Genomic DNA, 12,051 nt, shown 5'->3' with positions numbered 1-12,051 from the left:
GTCCCAGCAGGTCGCCCTACACCATACTTAATTAGCAGTCATTACTGGAGTTAAACAGCTGTGACACTGGAGCGAGCCGCTGGGGACGCACACAGAGCTCCTGCAAGCAGATGATGGTCTTGATGTCTGCATCCGGTCCATCTACATAATGCATCATGAGATATATGCAGGCAAAGAGGATGCTTTCAACTCCCTGTAGGTTTTTAAGGAGCCTCACATTGATCCATGTTGTGTGAGCTCAAAGATCATCACTACATTAATGCTACATCACATCTTCTTCTCTATACGTTTATTAATATTATCACTAAATGATCTGTTTGATGTAGTCTTGTTCAGTCATTAGCTGCGGTATAAGTGTGTTGCATGAATGCACACTGCCCCCTATTGGCGAGCTACTGGCACCACATGTGATACAAACAGCAGCTCATTACTTCCGATCTACAGTTGATCTCTGCAGTACGCACAAGTGGGATTTCCCCACAGCGGGATCTAAGGATCCTTGAACAAGTTCATGGCTGTTTCTGGCATCATGAATTACAATCTAGCTCTAATTACATTTTTTAAAAGTTGCCAAATTACCGTATGCATAATGAGTGTACATTTAAAATGCTAATTTCTCTTACTGCAGTATTTTCTACCTATTTACAGTGTAAACAGTTACATAATATAGTCTACATTTGAATGAAAACAAGAATTTAAATGGGGCTCTGGTGCTGCATGCATATCTGTTTCCAGGTCATTAATGATGAGAGGCTACAGTTAGAAATTACCCTGTTAAGTTAGAAAAGACCCTGAACCCCCAACTGGTCCAGTGAAGCTTCGAGGTGGGACTGTGAGCTGGTTGTTTGTAAAGGCCCAAAATCAAAGATACATATTTTTACCTGCAGTGTAGTTTATCAATCTAGATTTTTTTTTTTTGTGAGAGCTGCAGAGTGTTGGAGTTATCGACCGTAGAGATGTCTGCCTTCTCTCTAATATAATGTAACTAGATCGCACTCGGCTTGTGGTGCTCAAAGAAAAGAAAAATAATTTGAAAAACTCAACCGTAAAGTGTCTTTCCAGAAGTCATGACCTAGTTACTCAAGATAATCCACAGACCTTGTTGTGAGTAGTTTCATGTAGGAACTATTTTCTTTCACCCAACTACACCCACCAACCGCATCACCGTGCAGAAGGAAGCATCTACTCATGGACGAGAGGCTCGTGCTCACTCATTGGTGGGTGTAGTTTGGTAGAAAGAAAATAGTCCCTACATGAAACTGCTCACAACAAACTCTGTGGATTATTTGAGTAACTAGGTCATGATTTCTGGAAAGAGACATTGCTGTTGAGTCTTTTTAAATATATATTTGTGTCACAAGTTGAATGCCATCTAGTGCAATTATCATCAGGAAAAGGCAAACATCTCTACACACAATATCTCCAACACTCTGCAACTCACGACAAAAAAAAATCTGAATTGATAGAAAGCACTACAGGTAGAAGGCAAAATACGTACTTTTGATTTCTGTCACTATAAAAAGAAAAGCATGTCCTATGCAGATGTAATGTACCTTTCAGCCATTAGAGGACACTGTAAGTCCACAAGCAGCAGCAGCAGCATAGTGCACAGGAGCAAACTGCACCCGACTACAAAAGAAAATATTAAAATAAATAGTTGGAGAAACATCATTGGACAGTTTGATTAGTACAACATGTATGTGATACATGTGCTATAGCTCTCACAGTCACCAGATCTCAACCCAACTGAACACCTTTTTGGACCAACATGTTAGACATGTGTTCAACACCAGTACTCATTTATATCAGTTGCAAAATGTAATGAAAGTGTAAAAGGTAAAAGTTCTTAATGCAGAACATTTCCCCTGTTTTTAACTTCTTTATATGCAGTTGGTTAGTTCAGTTCAGTGGTTCCTAACCTAGGGGTCAGGCCCCTCCACAGGGTCACATGATAAACCTGAGGGGTCTTGAGATGATCATTCAGAGCGGAAACAATACATGTTCTGCTACAGAAAGTTGTAATCATTTTGGGACTTTCGCCTGATCTTTGCTTTTCACTAATCTTGGCCTTTTTTTAATGAAATATTGGATATTAACTCATCATATTAAGTCTTTGGGTCTTAAACAGTTTTTGAAATGAAGCCATCTGAAAGGTTTAAATGGGAAATCACTCTTTAGTGGAACTTTAATGTAAAATCAGTTACACCATCTATAGAGCATTATGAGGGCCGTTAATTATAACGCATTTATAAGAGGGAAATATTGAACTTTTTTCTCCTCCACATTTGTCTGACAGCTTTAGTTACTTTTTAGATTACAATTTTTCATACCCTTCCTGTCCAGTGAAAACCATGTATCTCCAAATTTGGTGATTTTATTATTTTAATATTTCTCATAAACTGAAGGATGAAGTGTTCTTTATGGGCTGAGCAAATTCTCCTACTTTTTAAGTTACATAAACTATTGAAAAACCCTCTTTGATCAGCTGGAAAATGCAAAACAAAAGCTAAACTGAAAACAAAAGCTGTTTTTCTGAGCTGATGAAAAGTTCACCTTTTAGAGATACATGGTTCTTACAGTACAGCAACACTACACCCATCTGAGGATCTTATATAATATGATGCATTGCTGTAGATTAAACTACCCAAAGTATATAAAAAGAGAGAAACAAGGAATACTTTTCTTTTTGATACTTTAAGTTCATTTAGCTCGGGGGTGTCAAACTCAATCACAGAGAGGGACACAATTAGAAACTGGGACTACGTCGAGGGTCAAACGGGGTCAACATTTATGGAACAGGATATAATTGGGCCTTGAGTTTGACATGTCTGATTTAGCTGGTTTTACTTACATACTTTTACTTAAGTAAGGTTTTCAATGCAGGTATTAGTACTTTTACTTAAGTATAGGATCTGATTACGTCTTCCACTACTGGTTTTTAAACATGTATATCATTTTGTAGTATTTGCTGCTATCCGCACAAACTTGAAACCCTGATATGAGCAACGTCTTCACATCAAATCTGTGATCATTAGATAACAATTCAAAAAGAATGACAGCAGCATGAGGCAATGTTTACTCAGTGTCTATCAGGATGGATGATACACTGTGCCTGTGTATATCCTCTTGCGCTACAGGATACATTTCTGATGAGCTCTCAGTACAGAAGGCGAGGGAGGGGGAAGGTGGTGGGGCTGAATCTGGAGGCGGAGCAACACAGGAGCAGAGTGTTTGATGTGACAGCTGGAGATTGTAAGAATGAGGGGTGACACAGAGCTCCAGCTTCCTCAGCCTCGGCCTGGTCACCCAGTCAGACTGTCAGTCAGTCACTCCAAGATTCCAGCTCTGTTTACTCTTGTGTTATTAACGTGTGTGTGTGTGTGTGTGTGTGTGTGTGTGTGTGTGTGTGTGTGTGTGTGTGTGTGTGTGTGTGTGTGTGTGTGTGTGTCCGTGTTTATCCTCAGGCAATAGATCTAGGAGAAGTGACAGTGTGGCGTGGCCCTCTGTCAGTCGCCTAGCAAAGTGGCATGCGTGTCAGCTCTCCTGACAGACGCTCTCATCCTGCTGGCCAACGATGGCGGCTGCAAATGTGGGACATGTCTTGTGACAGAGCGACACAGCCTACACGACAACCTCGGCGTGCAGACAGGACACGAGCAGTCAAGTTTGATGTGAGGGGGTCACCGCTGAGGGCCCGGGCTCTCAGGAGTGAGTGAAAGCTGCAGTGATCCCTGCACAGCTGGAGACGCAGCGGCGATGCTACACCTCACTTACAGTCTTTTGTTCCTAAATGGATGTAAGAGAAACCTGTTCTTGTGTCGAGAGACGGGCTGACACGGTTCTCCACGTGTAGCATGTTAACATCAATAAATCATTACCAAACTCATTCTGGGACGTTGTTAACAAACAAGACAATCACTGAGAAGATTGTCAGGCCTCTTCATGCCACCATACTGCATTTAATATTTTGCTGAATCCTGGATTCTTTTATTGTAAAAGATTTAATGGTTTCTGGCACACAACATTTACGTGCAATAGGAATCCAAACCATCAAAGATTCTCACAAGGGCACATGACAGATGGCAGAGAAATGAAAAATCAACTTCAACATTGTCTTTGAAAAAGGAAGCAGAAGTGTTTGTGTATAGTCATTATTTTTTAATAGACTCGCACTAACTGGTTAGAGATAGAAGGTAATCTCTTGAAAACACGACAGATTAAATATTATAAGGAGAAGAGAAGAAGAACTTTCTCAAAACGGATTTGGAATAAGAACTGAGATCCTTTTTGGAGGTAAAAGACATTACCTGTTAAGGCACAAATTATTATCACAGGGGTGGGTTAATTTAGCTTTCTGCTTGAGAGGGGGTCGTCTGGCTTTTATGGCAGAGTATAGAAAGTTGTTTTTGTTTACTATCAGCCCCACATTTATTTTCAGCTTTCCATTGCAGAGTTAGGAAAGAAAAAGGGATCAAATAGTCACAATTAATGGTTCCAATGTTCATATGTGGGTTATGAAGGTGCTGCTATATGCATCTAACTTCCATACTAGTTATACATCATAACAAACAAATAATGTGTCATTTTAAATACGGTGTATATTATTATATTTCAGCCTTTAGTTGCGTCAGAATCAGGCATGCGGCTGAAGACAGGGACCACACAGGTAGACATAAACGTTTACACACATTTCATTACTATGTACAGATTTACTTGTAATTTGCGTATTGGTGCCTATTGTGAAAATTATTGCCGGTCGTGTGATATGATAAACAGCTCTAGAAAAGCAGCTACATGCACCTCTCAACTACTGTTTCCAAGGAAAGTTTGAACCTCAGTTATGTCGTTTTTGTTTCAAACCCTCCCATTATGCAGTTCTTGTCTTCCGCCCACAGATGGTGCTCTTTGCCACACCTGAGCTTTGACTCACACCACTGATCTGTGCTCACATCAAGATCCTCAGGTTTCTTTTCAAACTCAGACAGATAGATACACCATCCCCTCCCTGTGTGCTTGAGTGCTCCAGCACTCTGCTCTGCAAGGATGCACCACACCACCTCCCAGAAATGCGCTGGCCGCAGTTTATCATTGACTGTATTGGGAGCATTTAATGGCACAATCGTGATGGATTCTGTGAGCACTTGATTTATTGATCTCTGTCCTCAGCTAAGCTGTGAATACTCAAATAGTTACCAATCACCTCCAGAAATCACCTCCCCACACAGTCTTTCTGTTCTAAAGTTGTAAATGGTTTTCGTTCTGCGCCACAGGTGACTTTGAGGCAATAATTGATTGACTTTTTTGCGAGATTACATAACAACAAGTGAAACTGTGAAGTGTTCTTGTGTTGAATGTGGCCATTTGAGGCTGTCGGGGACTTTATGCATCCATCACTGAGGAAGAGGAGGGTTGAGGAGAACAGCAGTGGTGGAGAGGAAGAGGGGAGAAGCAGAGGGCGCCTGACAGATGGGCTTAGTGAGTGAATCATTGACAGGGGCCTGCTAACGGATGCTGGCTCCATCAATAGCTCAAAGCCTGTGTGATGAATTACTGCAGACAAACAATGCTGAGTAAGCAAATGTGTTTTTAACAAAGCCAGGTGAAAATATTACGGCTTCTTTTCAGCGCTTCAGACATCAAAATAGAATCTGTATTTGTGTGTGCCTCATTGTTTGGGCCACAGCATTTCTATACTTGTATCACATTGATTCTGTTTTTATCTTTACATTTTTATCCTATTATATTTATTTTTCAAATTCTTAATGTTCCTCTTATTGTACTTCTTGTTGCAAATTAACCATTTTAGCATAGCTTCAATGTATGGCATGTGAGACATAAAACATTTGAATCTTGAGCTTCAAAAGATCTTTAGGTATTATGCATTTTTTTCTTTTAACACATATATATTTTATATCTTAAATAATATGATGTAGATGCAGAAAATTCAGGTATGTCATAATAAATATTTTATAAATAAAGTGATATGAAACCGATGCAAGTTATTAGAAACCGGTGTCTTTTAAAGGGTAAATACATAAAAGCACATTTACATAAACATATACTCTACACTCTTTGTTTAATTTATAGCAACATTTATAATAATAGTAATAATTCTTAAGATTTTAATTCAAACCAAACTCGCTTTTTTCTGCATTTTTCCAGCAATAATCATCAATGTATTTACTTTTTTTTTGTTTTTACTATGTGTGTTTGTCACTGCTGTTACTGCTGCACTGTAAACAGATTCACCACTTGTTCTTCTGTTGTATTTCTGACAAAGCAGCTGCTCAAGGAGCGTTTGCTGCCCTCGGGATTATGGGACCTGTAGTATTAAAGCACACTTGCACTTACCCCCACTAACCAGGACTGAAGTCTTCAGGAGTATTACTTTAACAGACACTGATAATAACAAATAAAAAAAACAGACAATAATGTCAAAATTCAAACTTAAGTTATTTTCCAAAATCTCAAAAAGACTAACCTCAATAATGTTGACACCTCCCTTTCCAAGCAAACCTCCCCCCCCTCCCTCTGTGCGTCTCCTCCTCCCTATTACTGCAGACTGAACTCCACCAGGTGCTGCTGGAAACAATGGCTGGCCCATACAGGGATCAATGCCAGGCCACTGATGGGCTCTCATTCCTTCACCAGCAGACGTGATAAATGACAGGGCACATATGTTTCAGCAGCCTAGACTCTAGCCGCCAGCCTCCTTTGTCTCCACATCTAAAGGGAGTTATGCTGTGAAAAATGTAATGCCACACACTCACGCAAACCAAGCACATTTAGGAACACACACACACATACACATTTTTGTCAAAAGCCAGGATATGCTGTATTGTGTATCTATGTTTAGACAAGAACTGATGACAAAGACTCACTAATTGGAGGCAAATCCCCATTGTTTATAATAATAGATTCTAGCAACTACAGTAGGTGATCCTTTTGAAAAAAAATGTGTCTGCTCTCCTCCTCTTTCTTCTCTTCTCCTTGGCAGCAGTAAATCCTGATGTCTATACAGGTAGCAGTTCTCTGGCCCCTGCCTGCCGTGTCCCAGGTGTCTTGTCAGCTGTCAGAGACGTCCGACAGCAGACAGGGATGGCATGACCAGCGGGCCGGGCCGTGTTGGACGGGTCAGCCGTCAGCGTTGTGGACAGACAGGCATGTGGCAGTGATCTCCCTGTGACAGGCTGTCAGAGCCGCTGGAGAGCCACCAACCAGCGCTCGCCCCCCTGTCATCCCACCTGACTACAGACAGAGGAGAAGCTCTGAATTCTCAACTTGGCACCCAGACTCCGCTGCTTCCTCCCCCTGCTGCTGTACAGTGCATCCATTGTGGCTCCTGATATTCAGTTCTTTATCTGCGAAATGCATTGCTGGCTCAGTAATAGTGTCGCCCTGTATTAGATATTCCAATTGAATGTTGTGAAAGGGTGATTCAGTTCAAGTGCCTTTACCTGCTTCACCTCTTGGAAGTGTATAGCTGCAGAGCAGATATAGAGAAGCAGACAAGTCTTACAAGAAGAGGAGATGCAAACCTGTCAAATAACATAATTGCCATTTTATAACAATACACGTGTCTCGAGCTGCTGATCCTTTACCCTGATGGGTTTGTGAGCTTGAGTGTGTGTTTACTCCAAACCACTCTTTGCCTCCCATTCTCTGTGTCCCTGTCTGACAGGTGACATTTGGAGAGGTTCAGGAGATGTATGTGCCATTTGTATCCATGGCAGGGTCAGGGCATGTTACATGACCTGCAGGACAGAGAGCTAGAGAACAGATACTAATCTCGCCTCAGGGAATCAATACGGCACAGAGAGGCACTGGTAATTGACCGCTGTCAATCAATCAGTGCTGTGTTTGTGCAGCCATTAAACGTCTCTTTGTGAGAGGAAGTAGTGTAGACGGGCCGAGATGGAGGAAGAATAAAAGCTGGGAATTTCTCTCACCATTTATGAGGTTAAAATCTACAGTAGTGGACGAAGTATTCAGATCTTTTACTGATGTAAAAGTAGCAATACCGCAATATAATAATGAGTAATGAATAATGAGTGCCTTTACTGACTGTACTCTTCACTGTGGTATTGCTACTTTACTACAATGCATCAGAGCTGATCATATGTTTTGTTTATAAAATATCTTAATCTGTAACTGTAAACATATACGATATTTGCCACTGAAGGAAGTATAAAGTAGCTTAAAATGTTAATACTTAAGTAAAGAACGAGTACCTCAAAGAGTACTTAAGTACGTTACTACGACAACATTTACTTAATAACATTCCAGCACTGAAAATCAAACACATCTGTGGCTTCATCCATTTTTATCTTTTTTTTGCTAAAACCAAACTGCCATGAATCCATTTTTTAACACTTAAGATCATCTGTAACTTGCAATGGGAATTTCACAATAGACTTACAACATTGTTTCATGACTTGATAAACATGGCTTCTCACTTTTGGGTTTGGGGACATTGTGTAGGAGAGAACCTCAGTCAGGTTTTTTTTTGTCTCTAATTATCTGAGGAAAGATGCTGCATAAACACATTGCAATCATGAAGGCATTAGTAACATAAACAAGAGTATTTCCATAAACATGTCTGTGACAAGAGTGATTGAACACCAGTGTGTTCGAGCTACAACGTCTCACTGTGTTAATGGGTGGCGTAGTTAGCTGTGTCTGGACTGCTGGTGCACCACAGAGGTTACACACATGTACTGTAGATCTGCACAACAAAAACACACTCGGACATGCACACACACGGAGACACGCACACGCAGTACACCAGAGGCGTAGGCTACAAATGCATGTGATGTTTTTTACAGAGGAGGTGACATCAGAATATGCAAAAAAGACTTTGCCGCAGGCCAGAGATTTTTAATGATGAATCCATTCATTATAGAATAAGGTCATTATGCTTTTGTTGTCATGAAATGTACACATTCATCATCAGTCCGCCCAGGACCGAGTGCATTGTCCCTCTTCTCCGGACGACCTTGAAAGGGAAATTTATTAAAGCGAAAAAATAACAAACGCACACAAATACAAACACAGACGCAGCGCAAACATGTGTACCAGTGCACACATCAACATCCCCAAGGACAGCAAACATACACACCATGAAACATTTTACTAAACCCTGTCCATTTCATCACATCGTTTATAAAGCGAACAGAATGATGCTTTTTTTTCTGTGTATTGTTCAGCTGTTTCATATCCTTACCAAGACTAAACCAGATATATGAGCCTGTAATGAAACATTTTATGCTAATTGTATTTGTTTATGAGCAAATTAATGGCAGCCGTGCAAAACGGATGATGATGTGAGCACATACACAACATGATAGGATTCCTGAGGAATTCATTAGCTGTTTGCAGGTAATTAGAGGAAATAATTAAGGTGATTAGACGTGCGTCACGTGCACGTATATACACACACATTCACACACTTACTGTATACATCAAAAGATCTTCCCCAATACTACCCATCCCTGGTTTTCTGCAACTCTTTGTGGGAAGTGCTGACAGTGCTGTCTAGAATAACCCAATCACTGAATACAGAGAGATTTTGATCCCCTCTTTCTCCCCTCATCTTCGCCTTCCTCGTATAGGTCTCCTGTTTGCAAGGTTCCCCTCCAGTCACAAATCCCTCATAGCGCGTCTGGCCACAATCTGACACATGCAGAGGTGGCATATTGGTGCACCAAAGATACAATCGAGTGGAGAGCTCTGGCAACACAATGCAGGAGTGATAAATCAACAAGCTGGAGCTCCCCAATATAGACAGCACAGCATCACAGACAATAGCCTGCTGTCCATCTGAATAGCGGGGCGGTAATATACACACACACATATATATATATATGTATATATATATGCATATATATATACATATATATTCAGCATTCAGTCATGCACGTCCAGCAAGAAATCAAATGTTCATATGTGTAGCAGGAGCTGTAACACGGAGGCTAAAACCCGCTGATTATCTGAGTGTAATAAGCAGGCAGCCTCTTCTCCAGTGTAATTGGTCTGCAGTGGATCTGCAGCCGAAGCTCGTTAGTGTCACAGCAGAAATAATCACGCAGTAAAAACCCCTCCTGTGACTGATCACCATATATCATACACATACACACTTACAGATGCATGAATGATTCCCTCACACACACACACACACACACACACACACACACACACACACACACACACACACACACACACACACACACACACACACACACACACATAAGCTCTTGATAGGTGGAGCTTTAGTGTTATAATGCAGATTGGTGTATTAATGCAGGATCTAAAAAGCGAGCGTAATAGGGTGCTGTGCGAGTTGGAGGCGATTTGATTTATTTGGATACATCTTTGTTGCTGTTCTGTGGTGCAAAATTGTTTAAAATGTTGCTTTGCTTCTAGAATCTCAGGCCTGAAACACAGCAGCAGCTGCTTTTCCAAATGCAATTCTAAGTCTCATCTTTTCTCCACTGAAATATGAATCTCCTAGTGACATACCGTACATATGAGTCGAATATCATCTGTCTCTCCATCAAGTTCAAGAATATGAGGTTTTGTTGATGTATGACTTGACGCTGCAATGTTTCCACCAAAAAAGGATTAATTTCTCTCACTTTTCCCTCTTTTTAAACACCTCCGTATCTGCATGTTGTTCTAGATATGGGAACAATAAGAGAAATCTGCTCCTAATTCCAGCCTTACAGCTGCAGAAAATATCCCTGAAGCCGCTGATGTGCCTTAGAAAGAAAATGTTCTACAAGAGTGCTCCTATGAGAAGAAATGGGTTAGGTGGCATTGGAGCTATTACAGTTAAAAGAGTGTAGACCCTTTCATTGTTTAAGATGAAGGTGAAAGGCGGTGTGTGTGTGTGTGTGTGTGTGGGCGGTGACTGATGATCCTGATTCCAGAAAGGGGACCTACACACCGTCTGAAACAGAATCAAACTCCGACACCCAGGTATACACCACCTGCACCAAAAGTCATTTAAATGTCCTCCTGGGCCATCGTGGCATCAGGAAAATTCAATCACCCTGTCTGCTGTTGGAAGGAGGACAACGTTCCCCAAGATTACTTGCAAAGAAACTTAATAGCTAAGAGCATTAAATGCTGGTTGTTGCTAGCACTGCTGCCAATAGTGAATAAATGATTTTGGCAGTGTATACAGACAGGGAAATCAATACCAGAGGGTTTTCTGTAGCGTTGGGCTTCTGTATTCATGTAAACATGGGAAGTGGTTTTCCTCACACCTCAGAGCGAGATTACCTCTCACCACTGGAGGCTTGCCCGAGTGCAGAGGAAGATGCAGCTCTCAGCTTGAGTCTGCCACCGGCAAGAAGATGATATTTGAACATCACCTTTTCCAAATACGACATATGCAAATATCAGGCAATTTTTCTTTTTCTGGTTGCCCACGCTTCATGTTGGGGGGGGGGGGGGGGGGGGGGGGAATCACTGCTTTGATAAGTGAGTATTCAAGCAGAATAACTGTTGGGCATTTAGTGACAGCTGCCTAGAAGGCTTGAAATTGTGTGATCAGTGATAAGCTAAGGCAATATTTCATGAAGTGTCTCTGTAATATGCTTAGTCTAAGCTGTTGTTTCTTTTGCTCTTTTGCTGTCCTCTCCCCTGTTGTGACCCCTCTCTCCATATCTCCATCTAGACTTCAGTTAGGGGGCAAATGGAGGGATGGAGACGGGAGGAGGAGGAGGAGGAGGCAGTGTTGTGAGGGGGCTACTGCTCAGCCATAGTGACCGGGTGAAAAGGCAGTGCAGATGTAATTTGTCCTCAATGGCTGTTTGGGAAGAGTAATTGTGGTGACATTGGCGGGTCGATAGTATGGATTTTTTGTTTGGAGTGCCCTGTGTGTGTGGTGCTAAGGGGAGGCCAGGAAATATAACACTGCTGCTCAAATACAATAAAAATGGATCGAGGGTGTGGTGGTTGTTTGCAGAGCTGGTAGCCATCGTTTGGCTGTGGATGTCATACTGTAGCTGCTGCGGTTATCAAATACACCCTGCCGTTCTGCCCTAT

The sequence above is a fragment of the Cottoperca gobio genome, chromosome 6 (genome assembly GCF_900634415.1).
Source record: "Cottoperca gobio chromosome 6, fCotGob3.1, whole genome shotgun sequence".
Taxonomy (NCBI): Eukaryota; Metazoa; Chordata; class Actinopteri; order Perciformes; family Bovichtidae; genus Cottoperca; species Cottoperca gobio.
Note: the sequence above shows the minus strand (reverse complement) of the source record.